General features: G+C 38.3%; 1 long non-coding RNA gene across 1 annotated transcript in view; it reads right to left on the bottom strand.

Moving 5' to 3' along the window:
• LOC128811119 (uncharacterized) overlaps positions 1-21622 on the bottom strand; it is a 164254-nt gene extending 142632 nt beyond the window's left edge. The window contains exons 1-2 of the long non-coding RNA XR_008438236.1: positions 21463-21622; positions 21050-21168 (exon numbers count right to left, since the gene is read on the bottom strand). This is a non-coding gene — a long non-coding RNA (uncharacterized LOC128811119). The remainder of the gene's footprint in view (positions 1-21049; positions 21169-21462) is intronic.
• Between the last annotated feature and the right edge of the window lie 684 nt (positions 21623-22306).

Here is a 22306-nt window from a genome sequence, read left to right as displayed (position 1 = left end):
ATAGTCTCCTTTTGTCTCTGGCATTCTTTATCTAGGGTAGGAGTCACATAAACATGTTATGTAGAAAGCAGTACTGAGAAGGACAGAATTTTTAGAATATCCTATATTACAATAGCTGTGAACAAAATGGTTTTACAAATTATACTCCACCACACGATGGGACTGCTTTCAGTTCATATTTGCATAAGGACAAATTAGTGAGCCCTTACAGAGAAGACTATTTACCACAGCCCTGGTACATCAGTTGGCAACCTGTATACACAGCTACCCCAAAGTCACTCTGAAATTCAAATGTACAAGCTCAGGCAGGTGTAAATCATGTTAGTTTCTGATGAAAGCATAGAACACCTGTAGCAACAGTGGGATGAGAGACAAGGACGTCTGCATATTAAAATTACACTACAGATCTAAAATCCCTTGACGCTGGTGCAAAATACCCTGTAATTTTATAGGCTGGATGTTTTCCAAGAAATAATTTCCCAATTCTGTCTCAGTTCTGCTAAAAAAACCCAAACAAACCCAAATGTATTACTCAGTTGTATAGTTTTAAAAGATTAGAAAGAGATGACTGATTCTGTTTGTAGACTGACTTTTTCCTTTCCTATGAAAGAACTGATCCATTTTTTTCTAGTTCTCTGGCTTGGAGCAGGAGAGTCAAAGTATTTATCCAAGTAATAGGAAAGGATTACACATGTAGATGGATTTACGAAACATCAATCCCAGCAGGCTTTTGAAATTAAAAGAGCCTAATGCATGAGGAGTGATATATTTTACAATAAGGGAAATGTCAAGCTGTGGAAAAACTATTCCAGAAGGTAGCTGCAAGTTAAGTACAGAGTTCACTTCTGTTGTCACTTGATCCTCTCCTTAGAATTAAGAACTGAACTTACCATTTTGAAACATGTAGAGTAGCAGCTATAAAAATCCACCACAAGAACATTCGTATTTGGAAATTTTTTCTTCTTTTTCACAAGTTTAAGGGATTGTCAGAGGTCAAAGAATTGAACATCCCTGCTGAGTCACTTCCATGAAAGGCATGCTGTGGAATGGTGTAGGTGTACTTACTCTTCACTGCTATTCAGACAGGACCAAAAGAAAAAAGAAAAAAAAAAAAAGACAGACTTCCTCATTATGGAGTCCTTAGGCCTCAGTAGGCACTGATATTTTAAACAGAGAAGCAAGGATTTTCTGCTCAAGAAAAAAAAACATATTCAAAGATATTTCCAGTTACCAGTCACACAATTAATTATGACTTTCAGGACTAAGTAGGTATGGTCAATGGTCAATGGGTCGCTGTTAGGTTAAACTTGCATAACAAATGATTTTTCTTGTCTTTCTGCAAAACAACAACACAAGCCACTTGCAAGTCTTGAAATAGCTTTTAATGAAAAACAGAACCACTTCTTGGCACAGAATGAATCATAACACCAACTGCCCCTCCCCAGCTACCTACGGTTGCTTCTCTCTAGCCATAGGTGGCAGGTGCCTTTCCCAGGCAGCAGCCAACACGCTGTGTTTGTCTGGCAGGGGGCAGGCTAATGAAGCAGAGTAGGAGCATAGCTCCCATTTAAATGCAAGACTGGACTGAATACTTTTGCAAGTTCTTGGAGATGCAGTGGTGTTATTTAAGAGACTAACAGAACTTATTCTTAAAGCTTTTAAATTCTAACTGCTGATGAATGCAAAATTTTCTTGCATTTGGAACACAAAACATATCTACCAGTGTATAACATCAAAATCCTAACATAAAACAATATTTTAATGAATGCCTTGTAAAAAAACCCTAACCTTCTACATCCCAGCAATGCATTTATAACAAGGATTGGTGCTAAAAGTAAAAAAACTGTTGAATTACATTCAGATACGTTTCCTTACTGCAGAATCTCCTGCATTTGAAAGAAATCTGCCTCCTGATCCTTCCTGAACAAAAAGCTTTATATGCCACCACTAAAACTGCATTCATTGTGACATACCCATCCAGTTGGATATTTAGCAGCAGTGCATGAATAAGTTGATCTCTGCTCAGGAAATATGTTAAACATATAAGTACTTAATCTGTGAGTTATCTAATCATCACTGTTCCTCTCCATGGTAGGTACAGTGAGCTGTGGCTTGCACATGAATTTTCTGCTGATTTTAACTTTCAGCATTTATCAGTCATAAAACTTTGGCCTGTATAGCTCACTCTTTTAAACACAGTTCACAATTAACTGTAATCACAGCTGTACATCAGATTGAATGCAAACAGTCTGTGTGAAAATTCTACAATGTTTTCCGTTCTAAGAATATCTGTAGAAAAAACACCCTATAAGTGCTAATTAAAGGCCTAATCAGGAGTAAATCAGATAAATAATAAATACTTTCCCATGATATTCTACTATTACTTGCAAAAAAATAGCTCAGTGTTGCTTCACAAGACAGTTATGTAAAGACCATGGAAGCTCAGCAGACATTTGCATTTCCCTGAGTGCAAACAAAGGCAGCTCACAAAGAGTAAAGTGAAAAGACAGGCAGAGCCCAGGAGAAGCCATCCCAAATCTCTATACCCTTATTAAACTTGAGGGTTCCCTGCTGTCTCACAGACACCCAATTGAACTGCCAAGCACCAATAAAAGCAGATTCATAGCCTCCCCAGCATTATGGTTTACACAGAGAAGGTTCTAAGAAACCTGTTCCTGGTGGAAGGTGGACAACTGTCTCCCTTTTGGTTGAGGCTACCCAAATTTCTCTATATAGCTGAGGCCGCTGCTGGTGGCAAACATGCCTAGTTACACATCTGATCATGTAAGAATATCCAAAGAATTATTTCCTACTACCTCTTAACCCCTTCACACCTTAGGAACTGCACAGAATAGAAAGGCTTGATCACTGGATGGGGAAAATGGATTTTGTCACTAGTCAAAGTTAATGACCACTAGAGTCTGGTACAGAAACAAGGTGCACAAAAGTCTACCCAAAACCAAAGCAAAGTTAATGGCAAAGATTTTATAGTATCTGTATCAAAATGGCATAGAGGGATATACATAAGACTGGCATACAGCACAAATAGGATGAGTGAGTTCTGACAGTGGAAATGCAGCATTAGCAGCAATATCTAATGTGCTGGTAGGCTCCAAGAATGACTGTTCTCAGACAGCAGAGATCATAATTGCCTTTAATAGCAAATTATACTTCAGTGTTTTTTTAAAAATAGCATAATAATAACCTTTAAAGCCTAGAGGCACCCATTGAGAAAATTAATCTGTAGAAAACTGCATTTCCAATATAAGCTAAGAAACAGTGTCCATGCCTTCAGGAGGAAATCAGCCTATGAGAGTATATTCTATGTTGTGTTTCATCTAAGTGACTGCTGGAGCATGGCATTTCTCTACTCTTACTGTAGAGGTCCAGGGCTAGAGTTCACTCTGAGGTTACAGATTTTTTTTCAGCCTGGCTAGAGATAGGTAATTACATAGGCTGCAAGGTCACACCTGCTATGGGTTACATTTCATTTTTCTACCACTGCCCTACACACCCATTGTATGGGTAGCATTTAGACTCCATACTAAAGAGATATAAGTGCACATGACTATATATTTTTAAAAAATTAGGGGTTTTTTAACCCAAAATTCTGACAGGAAAATTACAAGCCACTGAAATAATTCATGTACTTTCTGCTCTAAGCGATTCCATATTAGTAAAACAATCTGTATTCAGGTTGTTATACATTTAAAGCCAGAGCTCTAATTGAATAACTGGTGCCTGGTGAGTCTGTAGGTTAAAAAAAAAAAAAAATCCAGACCCAAGATCCACACTAGACCTGAAGTGCTTCTAGTAATTCTACCTTTGAGTAAGCTTTTAAAATTAAAATTAAATGAATTTACAACATGTCATTATTCCTAGACCTTATGGAGAATATACTTTACTGCCAACAGAGACAGCTTCAATCATACTCAGCATTAAGTTGAATTAGTGTCCCAAAGTGCCTACTCCCCTCCTCCTTTTATCTGGTCTTTGTTTAGGCACAAGGTCAAAAATGGAGATGGGCTACATGCTGTTTCTGAGTCCATCTGCCTATTAAGGGGGAATCTTGAGTTTTATGGGCTTGTGTCAGCCAAATATTATTAACTTAATTTATTAGGGGAAATAGTGAATTATATGTTTGAAATAATGTATAATCAAGCTATTCTGGCAATGCCCTATTGACTTATAGACAAGCCTGTCCTACTCAGTACCTCTATACTACAAGTCCATCTTTCCCCCTGGGCTCACTTAAGATGTTGTTACCTTTTGTATTTATCATCCTTGTGATCAAAACTTGCCATTCTTTTCCCCTAACAAAACTCCGTCTGCATTCTACTCCAAGGTGGCTCCCCTCAACCATTCCTTTTCTTTTCCTCTCTGCATCCTTGGGGAATGTTGTCCTTATCTTCAGAAGCATGATTCATTTGCCTGCATAAGATTCAGGAGACAATAAGAACCTGAAAAAGAGAATTAAAGTAATCCTAATGGAAGATGTGGAGATAGACTTTGTATTCTTCCCAACACTGGGAGCAGCTGCTTTCCTATGTAGATCACACATCTGCTTCTAGGATTTGTTACCAGTTAAGTCAACTCCATAAAAATACTATTTCAAGGGATCCCCTAATGGTTCATCAAGCTGGATAAAACACTGTTTGCAGTATCCGTATCTTATTTTATTAACACTGTCAATGAAGATGCCAGTTAAGTCTGTGTATTACAAATATTTAGTAAGTTTTGAAAATAATTATTGTAGTAGCTACATATTTCCATTTAAGAGAACCAGAAAAAGACCCTTCCAAATGATGCACAGGAACATACACAATAATTAACCTAAATTTCACTATCTGTCCAGCTATCCTTATCAATTACACACTTCAGCTTTTGCCTTGAGCATCCTTTATTTGGGGCTCTGAATTTATAGACAGAAGTTTTGATAGCCACACGTGATAGGACACGTAACATTTAGGAATAAAAATGCTAAATAAATTTACAAATACACACTAACCATTCTCACCTAAATATGCTGCATTTCAGTATATACACCAAGTTGAGGTTGTTTTTCAATCATCATATGCTCTGCTATTTCAAACAGTTCAGCATTTTGAAAACTGTTTAGAGTGATCTAGAATGAGACTGCTCAGCCATTACTTTCTGATATAGATCATGCTTTGACATCTGAAATCATTTATCAGCACACTAAAACCAACCCCAAGAACAATTTTTCAACAGAATTATAAACCCTGCACAAAGATACCAACAATATTCTCATTATTTTGACTGTTCTCCAGAGCACAGGTTCTGATTTCACATCAGAAATATGGTTGTCAAGTTAGACTTTAGTCATTTCAGACAACCCCAACATAGCTTTATCATTATAACAGACATTTAGATGTAGCCCATGTTTATGTACTACTCTAGGATAGCCTTATTTAACATTTCATGTAAAAAAGCCCCAATAATTTGGAATAAACTTCCATCATTCTTATGCGAACCTGGCAAACAGAGGTACATGTTCTCAAGGTTAGAGTATTACATCTAGGCACTTAGGGCAAAGGACTGATAGAACATCAGGAGTTTTTCTGTTTGCACAACCTTTGAAAACCTTCAAATTAACCGTTTGAAAGTGCATGAAGGTATTTTCATCTTCTCGAGATGTTTATCTCTGAAGTATTAAGAGTTTCCTCTATATTAATTAGACAATCTTTAATTGTACTAACAATAGTGAACTCCCCTATGGGCAGAGCTTGCAAAAAGCATCCCTTACTGTGGCTCACATGGAATGACATATGCTCAGTCCCTGACATTTGTAGAAAAACTTCCTGTGGCTGTACTAGCTTTATTGGTACAACTGCAGAGTCCATAAAGAAATACACATGAGTTAAGATAATTCCAGTGCCCCACTGAAGCTTGGAGATGGCTCTAAAATGCATAATAGTTCATGTGCCAACAGCTAATACATTCACTTCTCACACTGATCCCAGCACCAGCAGAGCTACTCCAACAGTGACATATTATCTAAGAGTTTTCTATATGATCCAGATTGCATTATATGAATGAAACTAATATATAAAGGGTATAAAAGAAACCACACATTCAAAGCATATTCATCAGGCACTACCAAAAAAAAAAAGTTATATCCCTTCAAATGTACACTCATTTTGGTAAAGCACTCAAACTCTGTCTTGTGCTACTCAAATCAGAAAATACTCAACAGATTATAACTGCTATTGTTATCTTCTGTTAATGGTTTCTAAGTGACTTGGTTCCCCTGTCCAGCCATCACTAAAAATGCTAATGTTTAGATAGATTAACAGCCGATTTCGTAAAGAGAACCTAGGAGCACTGAAGATTTATACCTAAACACTGGATAGATATCCTTTAGTTATGAGATCTTGGTGTCATTTCCATCCATTTGTTATTAAAGATTACTCTCAACTCTACCCCAAGTTTTTATTCTTGGAAAGAAATAGCAGGAGAAAAATACTTTAGTAATAATTTTCAATCTAGAGAGCCTTACAATAAACTAAGAGGTAAGAGGAAAAAGACCTTTTTTGTCACATTATTAGTTTATCAAGGCTGTCATCAAGAGGTTTGATTTAATCACTTCCACAAAATATGTGCCATGTTCACCCTCTTGTCAGTATCTCCCAAGGGCTGTGGAACTAGGATGTCAGTCAAAGACTAAAGATGTGGTTAAGATCAGCCAGATTTAAACCCTGGCTTCACATCTCCCAGGTACCCTTTGCTAGCTTGGCTCTGGAGATTCATTTTGAAACAGCAACAGTACTATTACTGAATTTGAGTGAATGGGATTTTCATATTAGAATGGAACCTGCTAAATAAGTTTTTATGTCAAGGCTGACATGCTAGTAAGTTTCTCGATGGTTCAGTAGGAATTGAGTATACAGAGGAAAATGAAAAACAATATTAGCCATATCCTTTTCACTATTAAGATATTAGAACATTGGGAAACAGCTGTAACACTGTAATCTTATTTTAGGAACTGAGTTTCTACACTAACAACTTTCAACATCCAATTATCACAATTGAGCCTTCAGTGAGCAGCCTATCAATGAACAGCCATGGATATTTAACAGTGATTTACAGCTTTGAAATAGCACAATATCATACTTCTGCTGCTTAAAATAGCAGAGACAATTTTCTTTCATACACCCTAGCTCTGGCCTTCACTCTCCCTACCATTAATTCACCTGATAATTCCTTATGGTGTTGAAGTGCAGAGTCTTGACATTCTCATAAAGCACTGAAGAAGTGAGCAGCTCGGACATTAAGGTACAGAGAAAAAAAAAAAAAACTTTTCTAGAATTCTTTTTTCAAATAAGCATCAATTCCAAAGACTTGTATTAACAGAAAGGCTGCAGCTCATACAAGCAAGTTTACAAAGATAACAGTACCTCATGAGCAAAGGTTGGTCAATCTCTGTTCAAATACCTCAGCTGTGTGTAGATTGGCCTCTTGTGCACTGGGTGAAAAAACCTGTTCTGGGATTAGTCTTCCAGATGGAAGTTTATGGACAGAAGCAGGGAAGCTCCTACCCAGTACAAAACAGGGAAATGGAGATACAATGCTGAGGGTACCCACATAAACTCTGCAGCTAAGTGAGCAACAGACCTCTGGGCAGCTGCAGCCACAGACCAGCTGACCACACCACAGAAGGCAATACTGTGCACACCCGGACCATACACACATTTCATTTACTTCACACATTTGCACAGCTTGAAAGGCTATTATCACATTCACTGTGGCCTTTGTATGTCTATACTCGAGTGAGTTAGGATCAAAGGGCAAGAAACAGCAGCGTAAATAAATTACTCTCTAACATGTTCTCATTTTTCTCCAAGTCAGATTCCACAGCTTGATCCAGCTTCAGTTTTGAAGAGGCTCTCCAATATGCAGTGGAATGTCATGCTGAGCAAAAGCTTCTGAAAAGCATCTCCAGGTCAGGAACAGAATAGTCTGTATCAGGTGTAAAGTGCAGATCATATTAGCCAGCAACAAATTGAGAAAAAAAAGTTCCAAGACAAGACTATTTTGCCCAGGACAGTCTTGTAGGGAATTTTACAAAAAAGCTGAGAAAGATAAGCAAAAGCTAAAACTCACCATGAAGAGTGAGGCATATGAATAAAACAGTCTACTTTTACTTCACTTCAATCAGTACAAGCCAGGAATTATCTAACTACAGTAAGCACAAATATAACCCAACGAAGTTAGGTCTAAGGGAAGAAACTTATGTAAATAATGCCAAAGTCAGCTTGGGCACTACCAAGTGGGTACTAGAAAGGAAGAGCAAACTTCAGCAGTCTTTTTACACATGCACGCCTCTGCCAGCCATTCCTTAAATAGATATTTTCCATTTTCCCACTCTACCTGCCACATCTAGAAAAACATTTCTCTAAATAACAAAAAAATAAGAGCCTCTGCCATACTGATATACCATCTATCTTCTAAATGCTGTCTGGAAACGGATTGTCCCCTCTTTCCTTAAAAGTCTTGATTTCTCTCTCCTTGCTACCATTTAACTTTATATCTGTATTATCTAACCGCACAAAGACTTTGAGATATCATTTTCAACAAAGACACTATAAAATAAAGTGTTAATACACTATATCATACTATATCACTGTCAGGGCTCTTATCTGAAGTTCATTCTCCTCTGCAGTGAATTATTTGTTCCCCAAGATAAACAATAAAACAACTCTGAAGTATTCTTTATTTCCAGTTCAGTCTGGTGTGCACGTGTCCAAAAAAGCCCAGCTTATTGCTTCACTGTTTTATCTACAGCACGCAAGATGAATTTTTGTGTTTTTGTGGTGAAGGACTGACACTCAACAATTTAATGCTTTATGTCCTCTATTTAGGGTTATTTACTTCTGCTTCAAGGCAAGCCTACCATCTACTGTAAGGTACCATAGCATCAGAAAAAAAGTTCTTTCCACATGAAGACATTTCTCTCTGAAAATGAAAACACAAAAATCATCTCTATTCAACTCAGGAAAGTCTCAGCAAGATATTTGTTGGAAAGATTTGGTGGCCATTTTTTCAAATGTGTCCACACAGTATAAGCAATACTTCTTAATGCAACTATAAACTATTCCTTTTTTAAGTTATTGCATCTTATGATGTCTTTAATGCTATCTAAGATTTTCTCCTACTGCGTTGGCTATTTTTTTTCATGCATTCACAACCACAAGTAAACAAGTATCTACCACGCTTGTTTAGCTCCTATCTCCAAGAGAGACATCACCTCTACTTGCCATGAAATGCTCCTGTCCAAGCGAACAATCTGCTGTTTGCAATTAAAAAAAAAAACAAAACCAAAAAAACCAAACACAACAACAAAAAAAAACCCCAAAACCACAAAAAAAAAAAAAAAACACCCTAAATGTAGCAGTCTAGAATTAGACAGACACAAGCTTTATACCGGAAAGCAGAGTTTTAAGCACCATATTAGCTCACTCTCTAAAACTAATTTCAATGACCTAAGGCTTTTCCAAGGAGGGTACTACAACCATTTTCTTAACTGATCAGTTACAAGACAGAATCAGATCTAGATATCCTGTTGTAAGGTGACACAAAAAGTGTTTCTTGAGTATCTACTTGCAGCCCAAGAAGCCTCAGTTGCAAGATAAGGCATGGGATTTAAGAGCTTGGTCAACAAGCCATGTAGCCGTATTATGAAGAGAAGTCTGGGCCTAGAGCACAGGAATTTAAGTAGTTTATAGAAAAAAGAAGTTATATTTTGGGTAGCAATTAATATCATGACATATCCTAGTTTAATACTCTGGTATCTTGAAGGAAATATTTTCAATTCATTATCTGATTTTCTTATTGACCTCAAATATTCTTTAGAAATAAACCTTACCCTCTGGGATTCCTACTAAACTCTCACCTGCAAAGTTAAACTCCCAGTTCAAACCCAGCTGCAGAAAGCTTTAGTATTTTTATCCAATGAATCTGAGTTCAGCACTCAGAAACTAATGTTCTGAGACACAGGAACCAGCTGCTGTTTTCTGAGCAAAACCATTTGGAAAATGAATCACTTAGAAATATAGGAAATATGAGAGACTATCCAACTTTAGCCCTCATTTATGATGGCAGACATTGCCTAATAGGATAAGTTTTAAAACAAAAAAACCCAAAACTAAACCAAAACAAACCCCCTACCAGAAAAACAGCACACTGAAGCACAAGTGCTAAACAAGAAACAGAAAAGTCAATGACATACTTACTTTATGGTAAGCATACGAGACAAATTGTGCAAAGAGCCTGTTCATTCTTGCAACATGGCTAAAGAATCTAGTGCCAGCTGCATTAGAAGTCATTATGTGACAAAGAGGAATTAAAATGTACAACTTAAGGAAAGGCCAGCAGTTGCAGCATCCAAAAGCACAGCACACCAAAAAGAAAACAGCATTTAAAATAGACAGTGCAAACGAATCCAGATACACCACACAAATAGCCATATTATTACTACGTAAAGATAAAAAGAGCAATTTCAATAAGGTACAGTTGTGCCAAAATAAGAGCACTGAGCTTTGTCAGTACTCCTAGAATTTTTATGCAAGAAAACTGGGTCACAAAAGACCTGAAACCACTAAAACAGATTATGTAGATACTGCTTGACTGAATTACTGTGATTGCTTCAAAAAGCTCACCTTGTGTTAATAAAAGATTTTGCACACATCTAAGCCACATTTCAGTTGACCCAATTACTTTTTTTTTTTTGTCCAAAAGAAATTAAGAGCTTTTAAAATCTGGTACTGCTAAATTTAACAGGTTTATTTCTTCATAAACCAGAATGTGTATCTATCACACTAATTTCCTGTCAAGACCAGCATCATTTAAAAGCCCAAATCAAACATGAATGCTACGTATGCATACAAAGAATGCTTTCCCAAAAATTAGCTAAGTGCTGCAGAAGGGACTGATCATTCAAGGAAAATCACAAGAAAGACCACAGTTGGGAGTAGTCTCTCTCTAGTACACTATCTAAAAGGAAGTGATATGAACCAAGAATTTACACAGCCTCTTTTTGCAGAAATTTGAAACTGTTTTTTCAAACAAAACACAGCCTCATCTCTGTCTCACAGCCAAAGACACAGCAAAGTAGCAAACAGTCCTTGTTCATTGTGGTAGGGAAAATGTATGGGAATGTCTTTACAAACAATTCCATGGGTATAGGTATGGGTGTTAGCATCTTTGAAATGGGGCTTAATGTCTCTACTAAGTTCAAGCAGCAGGTTGTCTCCTGGAACAGACAAGTGGGTCTGCACAAGCCTAAATTTCAGAACTTTGGGGTAAAATGACAAGTTGAAGGGGGAACACGCAGTAGGTAGTTTGGGAAGGCTGTACCTTCCTGGTACATCAGCCAAAGGGGAAAGGTAGAGGGCAACATGCAGCCAGGAGTTAAGGGGAAATGGAGGCTGGCCCTCTGAAATCTCAAGTGAGAAAATCCCAGAGCAATGTGCCCTAGTGGACTCTCCCTTTATTCGAATACAGTTGAAGGACTCCTCTGTCTCCTTTAAGGACAGTGGCTTTTCTTAGCCTGTTTTTCCATACAACTGTGTTAGAAACACCTTGAAGACACTGGAGAACTACCCACGATTTAGCAAAGCTACAGCTGTTTAAAGAGTATCTGCAGTGTGATAGCAGACAAATCTGTTCTAATCCCTGCAAGGAGCCAGTACTACTGGTCTTTGTTGTGCTGCAACTTGATTTGCCCTCCCAAAGAACCAACTCCCAAACATCCCAACTAACTCCCAGATTTGAAATAGTAGTAACTGAGGAGACTGCTTTTCTGCTCTTTGCTTTCCCAATGCAAACAGACCACGTCAGTTTAGTTGTAATTCTTGAAGCGTACAACTTGTTACTAACTCTCAAGTAAAAAGATTCATTTTTAGCAGGTACAAACGAAACTACATGACCAACTTCATTTGCTTTCCATTTCACCCTTGGTCTTTTCTTTGTACATGCACTTCATTTCCATTGCAAAAGAACTGGTTTTGTTTGGCAAGCTTCTCATGTCAGCCAGTATTAGGAACACAAAGATCCTTTTGTATATTGTACTTGCTATTTTTTCCTTCCTCACTCCTCTTCCTAGAAGACAAAATGTACCTAATTAAAAATTACTTTGCAACTAAAAATGTTTCAGTTACTTGGTGAATTCTTGCTTTCTGCCTGTCAGTTAAAGCAGTGAGTTACAGAAAGGTACTTATTATCATGGCAGCTAAATAAATAGGAATTTATCTAACTGTACTAATCAGTAACTTTTTTAAAACATAGGAATGGTAATGTACATTGTAGCAAAGGTAATGTTTTTTCAAAACACTCTGCAAATTACACTGACATTGCAACATTAGAAGTACCATGCTTAAAAATATCTAACACTGATCAAGCATAGTATTGAATTCCTGAAATATCAGAGCTTTGCTCTTATTGCACATAGAAATTCCCTTTGCATGTAAGTTAAAAACAGAGGGTGTTAATTCTACATTGACAAAGCAAAACAATCAGTTGCACCTGGTTTCTCATCAGCTATATCTACTGATTACCAGATTAATTTAGGTCTAAGGTTAAGTCTGTTCCTATGCTTGGGACCACCTATTTTGAGAACTTCACTAGACCTGGATGTATTTTCATCCCATTTGAAGACATTTATTAGCTTATTTTTAATTACTGCCTCATCAGCATAGACAGAAGCATTGAGAAACAGCACAAATAATTTACTAGGTAAAAACTGAGAAAAAGCAAACACTAGGAAGAATGTCTGAATGCCCCACCCTACTTTTGAATAAGACATTCTACTGAAACACTATCTCTGAAAACTAGATGGTTTTTACAAATAAAATAGGGCTCTGTCCAACACAGAGAAATTAAAAGTTTCTTCCGTTGAATGTGGTTTTCTTCTTCATATCCCTAATACATTGACATTTCTCTTTTACTAGAATGCAAGCTCACATTTTACTATGCAAGCTTCACTTGGTTTTATCCTGCACTTAGTTACTATGAATGTGACAACAGAAATCCTGGAGTTTACAGTGCCTTGTCTAAGGGGGATGGGGAAATCAAGATATAAATAATTCACCAAAGAATCAGAGAGCAGCTCACAAAGGACAGTTCAGATAATGGATGATCCAGGGAGCTCACTGCAATACAGTATACTACTACAAGTAGAAAAGGTGTGCTAGTTCTGCTAGTTCAAAGGAACCTAACTTTGTGTTTTCTACAAACTACTCAAAATACAGTACAATCAATAATTGGAGGAGTTCAAAAAGTTCAAAAATATAGCCACTGTAGTCTTAAATAACTTGCACTTGAAAACAGACCTGAAAATTAACTCCTCCAAAATTAAGTGAAGTTTCATTCACACTCAAATCTACAGCCCATGGAATTCCAGGGAAAAAAAAAAACAACAAACCAAACCAAACAAAAAAAAAAAAAAAAACAAAACAAAAAAAAAAAAAACAAAAAAAAAAAAAAAAAAAAAAACCACCCACACCAAACCACCCCCCGCCCCCCCAAAAAAAAACCCAAAAAAAATACAACAAAGCTAAGTCTTAGAGAAAAACCTCTTTCCTAAAACCTATGGGTATGCACTTTTCTGCTCTGCCCGTAAAAGTAAAATTCCAGTTTTATCAGAGAACCAAACCAATGTTAAATACATACTATCAAATGGACCTGCAAACCAAAAGCAGTCTGCAGACCAAAACAGTCATTTAGTTATCATGACAAACATCTTTACATGACTGCTTTCTCCTTTTCCTGCTGTAATACAGGCCAAACGCTGTCATGTTCATTAAGTGGCAACTACAAACTCTGCATGAAAATGATAGAATTGGAAACACCAGAGGGCAAATGAGTCAGAGGAAAAAAAAGTCTTGCTTAAAATAACATTAATAAATTGATTATAAGCCCAACAAGGAACACTTGTAGTGTGACTACTATAACTTCATAGTCCCATTCCAATGTTTTCTATCTCAATATAAGGGCTATGACTAAGTCATGTTCATTAGCACATCATCTTCAACACTTCCTGTCTTTGACAGTGTCCTAACTTATAATCCATGCCATTTATTGCATGTTCCCCTTATAAGCAATTCTATTTCTCCTTGACATTTTTAGGTTAGCAGGTAAAACACCACTCTTGGGTACACAGACAGCACTTTAACATAATATAAGAAAATGTTTTAACAAGGTAAAGAGGATGAAAACTTGTCACCTATTCTGCTGGACTCAAATAGCAATAAAACTGTCTTAGAGCATATCATTACAAAAGATGCACTTTAATAATTTACAGAAGTCTCAGACAGTAGAACAAAACAAAGTTTATTTCCTCCTACCAGATGACTGTTCCATGTTCTGAATATCTAATATAATTTCTTGTATCGGTTCATACAAGAGATACAAGGGAATTAGCAATGCAAATTTAGCAGCTCAGAGAAATTTTTCAAGTGGTTTGTAACTACAAGGGGGGGTTTTGTCCTCCCTCTGCTCAGTGAGTCATTTCTGATTTCAATAGATGTTTGAGGGACCAATTTAGAAGCCAGCAATGTCCTTCACTGACTGGCTCCCCCAGGCCAATAGAGTACATGCAGCACTACAGTGAGGACTTCTATACATCTGAGTTTGAGGCATTGCTCTGCTGCTGTACAGTTTGGAAAAGCTTCTTCTGCTCTGAATATAAAGCCCATGACATATTTTCTTCTCTTTTTGTTAGTTTTCTTTACTTATCCAGTTGTCTTCATTTCCAAAAGAAATCTGAAGGCCTTATGAAATATGAAACCTTATGTCAGGATTTTTCTTCTAGTAACCCCTAAGAAGTGTTAAAAAATATGTTTTGGCAATTATATTCAGTTTAGAAAAGTATTTTTCTGAATACCACACTGCACAGTTTGCAACCAGCGTGGGCCAGGAATTGCTCCACTGAAAACAGTAAGACCACAGAGATTTGTGATCAATGAACAGAAGATCCTATGGCTGAACAATTTACCACAGCATGTAAAAGTCAGAAGTGTTGTCACAAAATTTTATTTACACAGTTGCAAGAAATTTTAAAAGTTTTGAAAAGAAAAATCATGAAACACCACATTGGAATCCAACACTTGGACTACTTTAAACTTGGAATCTCAAAATTTGTTTCAAATTATATATTAAGTCTCTGTCAGAAGAAAACTTCAATTTCAGAACTAAAGTCCTCTCCCTTGTTGTGCACAGCCTAAACATGTTTGTCAAAACACCTTCTGGACAAGCTGGCAGTACATCAGAGGTCAAAATCCCAGTAACAATCAGAATTTCACAAAGCAGTTTAATCATGTCCTTATAAAACTTTTCTGCAGTGCTGAGCGAGCCTCTGTCCTCATCACAGATTACCATCACACAGCAGCAGCAGCACCACACACATTGTTATGCTCCTCACATCCCACCCTCCATCCTTCCAGAGACTGCAATCAGGTATCTGATAATAATGCAAGTCACATCAGCTGGACTGCTGCCGCAGTGAGCTGATCCATGCTGGTGCCTTGATGCAAATACAAGGATGCCAGGGCCACAAGACATAGGATCCTGTCTTTGTATTACAAATGCTGTTCTCCAGGCGGAGCATTCCAGGCCTCTTGCTTCTCTTGCAGGTATGCAGTCTACCTACATTCCCTCTTAGTCTCTAGCTGAGCAATAGCATTGTGTGACACATTAAATAAATAAATGGAGTGCTGCAAAGTGGGAGTTATGAGAGCAAACACTACTGAATCACTAAGTTGCTACTGTGTTTTCAGTACCATGGCTCTACTTTTTACTGCACGTGATGTTTTCTCATCATCTAAGATGCCACCATGTGAAAACTTGCCTAATAGCCTTGAGGCACTGAATTTAAAAAAAAAAGTTTGTCAAACACGCTTAAACTGATTACTCATCAAAAAATAACTTCTATTAAATTAAGCAGACATTTCTGGGTTTTTTTGTGTTTTGTATACATAAAAATCTTGATAAATTATGTACAAGTGTGTATATAAGTTGCAAGTAACAAAATAAACAAGTTAATCCATGAAGATATTAATTCTCAAGTCTACATACTAGTTTTATTGTCCTAGCATCCCAACAGAAGTGTTAGCCACAGAACAATCCTCACATGATGTTCTTGAATACGCTCAGGAGGATAATATATTGAAGCAGCAGCAACCTGAAGTATTGTCAAGCAAGTACTGGAGGAGAACTACAAGTACAGGAGAAGGCATTGTTTTAAGTTCCCTCACCCCATCTTACTTTATTTTGCCCAAATTGCTCCTCTCACAATTTGGGATTAAATGTATGCATTGGGAGTTTAGAAACAAGTAACTTTTTTTTCACCTGAGAGATGACTCCTTGTCTTTATTGCTTTCAACAAGGATAAACAAACCTTAGGTTGAATTTGAAAAAAAAAAAAAAAAAAAAAAAAAAGTAGAGAGAAATAAAAGGAAATTAGTAAAAGTGAAATAATTAGCATTTTCGTTGTCACCCTCACCTACACTAGACACTTTTCCTTCTCAGCTACTGAGATGCAGCCCCGACACAGTTTGAAGGTATGAAGAGGACACACATTCCCAAAGCAGCTACAGCAACATTACTGCTACTTCTATTTAACACATTTGATTCACCACTCTTCTAGCAGTAGCCACCCAGCTGCATGGGAATAAAATATTTACATCTCAAAGTTAGGATGAACAATAGACCTCTATACGAAGAAACATTTTTTCCCCCCTTGAAGTGAAAAGTGGCAAAACATTCATCACAAACAAACTTGAACTAAAACTATAAAACCTTCAGCTAACAATCATACATGAACCACAGTAAAAAAACCCAGCACAGACACTGGAGGACAGGTACTAATATCAGGGGATCTATAACACAAATCCTTCTGACCAAGCAGAAGCTTTAGGACCACCAGGAATTCAATAGGGGTGGTGTTTTCCTGACTCCAAAGGCATCCTCAGTATAATGTAAGAACACAGAAAATGTTACCTGCCGTGACCACCCTTTGACAGAAAATACATTTGACATCTATTTACTCTGATAACTCTATACAAGCCTGATGGAAAAATTGCTCATCCTCAAAGGGAAAAGCTTCTTTTCACAGAGAGCAAGGGGTTTTTTAAACTAATGTCAGAGTCTACCAATTACAGATGATCTTCCACCACTCCAGTAAACTGAGAAAGGTACTTCACCAGTTTCCATTTCTAAGATGAGAGGCCAGACAAACTGCAGAGCATCAATATCAATAAACATACACAATAGGTAGTGACAGCAGATTTCTGACCCCTTCAAGCCATGAAGTTTATCCACAGAAAACAAGTAAAACAAAGAAGTCAGATTTTCATCCTCAGACTTAAGCTTGCCTTTACACAGGGTGAGGCTATTATTCTATTTGAAACCTACATGCTTGAGGACTTTGACATAATAACATACTTGATCCACTGAAAGTATGTGGAGAGAGAGGCCCACACTGGAGCATGCTTCCTTGCAGGACTTGGAGCAGTCTGTGAAGAGCTGCAGCCCATGGGAAGGACCCACACACAAGAAGTTCCTGAAGGACTTCTCCCATAGGAGGCACCTCACACTGGAGCAAGGGAAGCAGGTGAGGAGTCCTCCCCTGCGTGTTTTGTTAATTCCCTCACACAGGCTCACCTGTGTGTTATAAGCAGACTACAAAGGGAAAAGGGTGTTTTTTTTAATATACTAAGTTGGTCAGAAGTTGTCCTGATTCAGATGTGCCAAAATATGCCTTTATCTCAGAACCTATGACACAGAGAGTAACCTCAGCTCCCTACTGCACCTCCTGGAACCAGCTCCCATCTTAGTCATACCCAACAGGAGCACTTCAACCAGAGGCAAATTAAACTCACACTTCCTTAAGTCAAGGAAGCTATCAAAGTAGCACTGCGATACCACAGCCTTTGGGTCAAGCTCCTTGACTACGAGCACACTGCCTACTCTCTGTTCCACCCCATGAATGTTGTCATGCCAAAATACTTCCTTTTTATACTCTCAAGATTCCAAGAGTTTGTGTTTGCAACAAATGATTGGCTGGAGTTATCTCAATATAGAGAAAGTCACTGATCCAAGCTCTTTCCATCAGAACTGACATTGACTGTAGCAGTAACTTGTGCCTTAGCCCTCCATCTGGGTCTCCAGTCGGGAGCACAGCCCCTCCACTGCAAGGATGGCTCCTGCAGCCAGCAAGAACATATGGAGGAGGGCCTGCTGTAGGGAACCCCAGGGAATGCCATTGTGTGCAGGAGCAACAATTCCAAGCAAGAAACTCTGCTCACTGATTTACAAAGTCATTTCATATGCTTGGTTTGAACATTATTATCTGCTAGCAAACAATAACCTCCAAGTTGATAGTATGACTTTGCTGTGACCAGGATAGTTAAAGATGTAGGGCGCACAGGGAAGATGAAATTCCACCTTTTGAAATTCACAGATTCTTCCCTCTCTGATCAAAGAATGTTTTGCAATATTTACTAGTTACCACATTAACATTTTGCTTCAAAGACAGAAGATTTACACCCTCCCCTGCTGTCTCTGGCAGCAGACAAAAGTTAACAAATATCACCAGTTTTTTTGATTAAAATATTTCTTCAGTAACAGAAATTAAAGTCACAGACAGACTTTGAATGGCCTTGTATGTGAAGAGGCAATGATAAGTGGATGGAAATTACAGATTAAATACAGTGGGGGAAATGTGATAGAAATGTACAATTGAGATCTTTTTGGGATTGGAGGAGGGTGTGTGTGCGACTATGATGCTCTTAGTAGCCAACAATAGTAAGATGGCAGGCATCAGCTCAGGGCAGGCAGATCAATTTTTCCTTTCTGTTAGCACATTCAGATCCAGACTGCCACTGCACTTGGTTTGGTATTGCAGGATTTAAAGTACTATGAGCTTTAGCTGCCATGGATTCTTTCAAAGCTGTGCCTTAGTTATGCCAGGCTAATTCTGCCATTAGATGCTGTCACTATTGTCCAAGGAGCAACAGTAGTTCCCCTAACTAATTAAAAAAAAAAAATCATTAAGGATTGAAGATGAAGACTACCATTTTCCAGTACACTGCATCTTCTGTGGATAGATGAGTCTCAGGAAAAGAAATATCAGTCCTAAACCTTATGAAGATCATTATACTTCGCTGCCAGCAATTCAGATATACTATGGTCAAAAGCACAGGGAGAAAAAAACTCAGTCTTCCTCAAAATCAACTCCTGAAAGAGCTTGTGTTCCTGTAATTTTTTTTTTTTTGCTGGTTTGATATAATTTTTCCTGTAGAATAAAAGAGAATTTTCTACAACATATGTCAAATAAAACCACATAAAAGTGCTTTTACAAACCATTCAAACAAAAAGAAAACTCACTATGAGCTGTAACTTTAAATATTTAGCATCATCTAAAGTACTCTTAAGCTGCAGCAACATAATAGGCAACAACTGCATACTGAAACAGTGATTAATCCATGGAAAATGAGTCACTAGAATACTTTTAGACTGCATAGTACCTTTCTGTTCCAAGGATGATGAACAGACAATGCAACTGTGAGTTGATTCACCAGTTCAGGTAACATCTTCAAAAAGAAAAGGTACCATATACTCTTTCACTTACACAGAACAAAATCTTCCTTTTGATCCTACACATCAGAAATCTCCTAATACTAAGTTAATAATTAATTTAGCATGCAAATTCTCTCATGGAAAATCTGTGACCCTGAGTTTTCTCACAAATCACCATCTGTACATTGCCTATGCAATTTCTGTTTGGAGCTTCTCTGTACACAAATAGGAATAGCAGGTACATATACAGAACATAAACCTGAGTCTCATTGTCCCAAGTCTGTACCACTAGTACAAACTTCTTTAAGTTCCCAGAAACAATGTTTTCCACACTCCAATGGTACACATTGCATCCTGCATTTTTCTACCCTATCAGAGTTTAGAGTGTGATAAAGTAGTTCATAGCTGCAAGGAAGCATCAGGACCTGGCTAAGCCAGCAAACCTGGGGCTGATGCACTGCTTCCTTCCAAGTGAGCCTTTGTAAAATGATATACCTCCCTTCAGTATTTGCAGACCTGCAAAAAAAGCCCTGAAGGTCATGCTCAACCATTAGTTTAGAGACACCACCTTAACACAGTCCTGAAATTCTTTAGTTGCACAAAATCAAGGTCCTGGGTGAATAAATTAGAAAGAACTGAGATGCAGGGAAGCCTAAGGCCACTGATAGTGTTTCTGCACCCAACATTTCTTGTGAAAGGTCTCTGATAAACTTTTTAATGACCCTGCAGTCACACCTCATTCTGTCCTGAAAGACACTGAATACTTAATATTCTACTTTTTTTTTTTAATGGGATAAAGATAATAACATATTACTGTGGTTTTGCCCCGGAGCTTCAGCAGAACTTGAAAGTTCGGACATTTCATTTGAGTTGCTGCTAATGTGTTACCACAAAAGAAATGGAGCTAAAAACTCTGATACCAATGCAATAAATAGCTGCTTCATGAAGTGTGACACCTCAGTAAGTGCTGGTACTGTTCATTGTCCAGTAAGTACCTAGCTGGGACTCGTGGCACTAAATACAACATACATTCACAGGGCCAACTGCAGGATGAAGCTTCACATGACAACTGCCACGAGACAGAATCCTGCCAAGCCTTTGCAAAAAGTTCTCACAGAAATGATCAGAAGTTAATTAAAAGCACTACACTCTGTACAACACTGTTAATACCCATTTGCCTTGTTTTTCTGACAAAAACTAGCTTTACATCTGCAGTGCTTGAAACCTGATTCACGAGCCATGTCTGTACAACAACGTCAAGCAAACAATGGCACATTTTCAATACAGGTATGAAGGACTTGAGCATGTGGACTTGAGCAAGGACTTGAGTATGAGGACTTGAGCCTTCACGCTCATCCTTTCCCACATGATTGGAAAACTCTAGTGAGACAGAGGACATCCTAACAGGATTATACATTAACAAGCAGCATAAAAGAAGCATGATCAAACTTACTTGCACAGCCAAAGATAAGTCTGCTTGATGTTCCTGTTTACAACACAAGAGTCAGTGGAAACCCTGGGACTGCTCCAGCCCTTGTCTGCAGGGCACAGGTGAGGCCAGGCAGGGCTCTGCTACAGTACAAAGCGGCATCAGGCAGCTCCAGCCCACCCAGTTCATGGGGAGACCACAGTTTGGCCCCCATTTCATCTCTTCAGAGCAGCTCAGCCAACTTTTATCAGCACATCCCCATGTACACAGCAGACCCTGGCGCAGCCCTGAGACCTCCAGCGCGCCGTGGGCGCCCACAGGCCCAGCCTGCCCCCATCAGCGCCCCCAGCCCCACATCTGCTCCAGGCCTTCAGCCGCCCAAGCCCACCCTCCCTGCACTGCTCCTGCTGGGGATGGACCCTCACCTGCCCCCTCACCTGCCCCCCACCGCTCATCTCTGCACCTTTTTATCCTGGCATGGCCCAGCCTGGTAGCCCAGCACGCCCTGCCCAGGCTCTGCTGGACACCCGACTGCAGTGACCGCGGTCCTGAGGCCGGGCAGGACGCGGGAGCTGCCCAGTCCAGCTCATGGGCCACAGGTGAGCAGAGAGGAGCGACAGACGTGCCCGACAGACACTCGTGTGGGGCCAGCTGGTGCTTCTCTTGTGCTGGGGATTTTCTTTCTTTGCTTTGGGGGTTATTTCACATCATTTGCTTATTTGGTTGGGAGGTTTTGGTTTTTTAAAAAACATAGCCCTGCACTGACTTAAGATATCAAAAAGCTAAAATTCCACTCTTCTGGGTTTGTACCTTCCACTTCTCACAGCACCTGGGTAAGTTTCAGTGTTTCTACTCTAGATCAAGGTTTTCACAATTTTGCTTGTTTGTTTGGGAGGGTTGTTGCAGGTTTTTTTGTTTGGTTCTTGTGGCTTTTTGTTTTGCCTTTTCTATACCCTTGATGCAGAAAATACTCAGCAAGTTACAAAACAGCACTGATAAACAATATGGGTAAATTGAATTTATCATTTGCCTAAGAGAACACTACATGAAAACTATTACACCTACTTCCATTTTATTTAAAATGAAGGAAGCAGATCCTGTGTTGTCACCTTTCAGTAATAAAGGTAAAGCAGACAATCTACATCTAAAACTGAAGTAATTCAGAAGTTCAGAGACAATTAAATGTTTTAATTGAATAATTTATAATCTTCAAACAGAAATTTACTAACAAAATTAAATTCAAATTAAATGCAATATAAAGCCTATAAGTAACTAAGTCCA

Source organism: Vidua macroura, chromosome 8, assembly GCF_024509145.1.
Source record: "Vidua macroura isolate BioBank_ID:100142 chromosome 8, ASM2450914v1, whole genome shotgun sequence".
Classification (NCBI taxonomy): Eukaryota; Metazoa; Chordata; class Aves; order Passeriformes; family Viduidae; genus Vidua; species Vidua macroura.
This window is presented reverse-complemented; position numbering and strand designations above follow the sequence as displayed.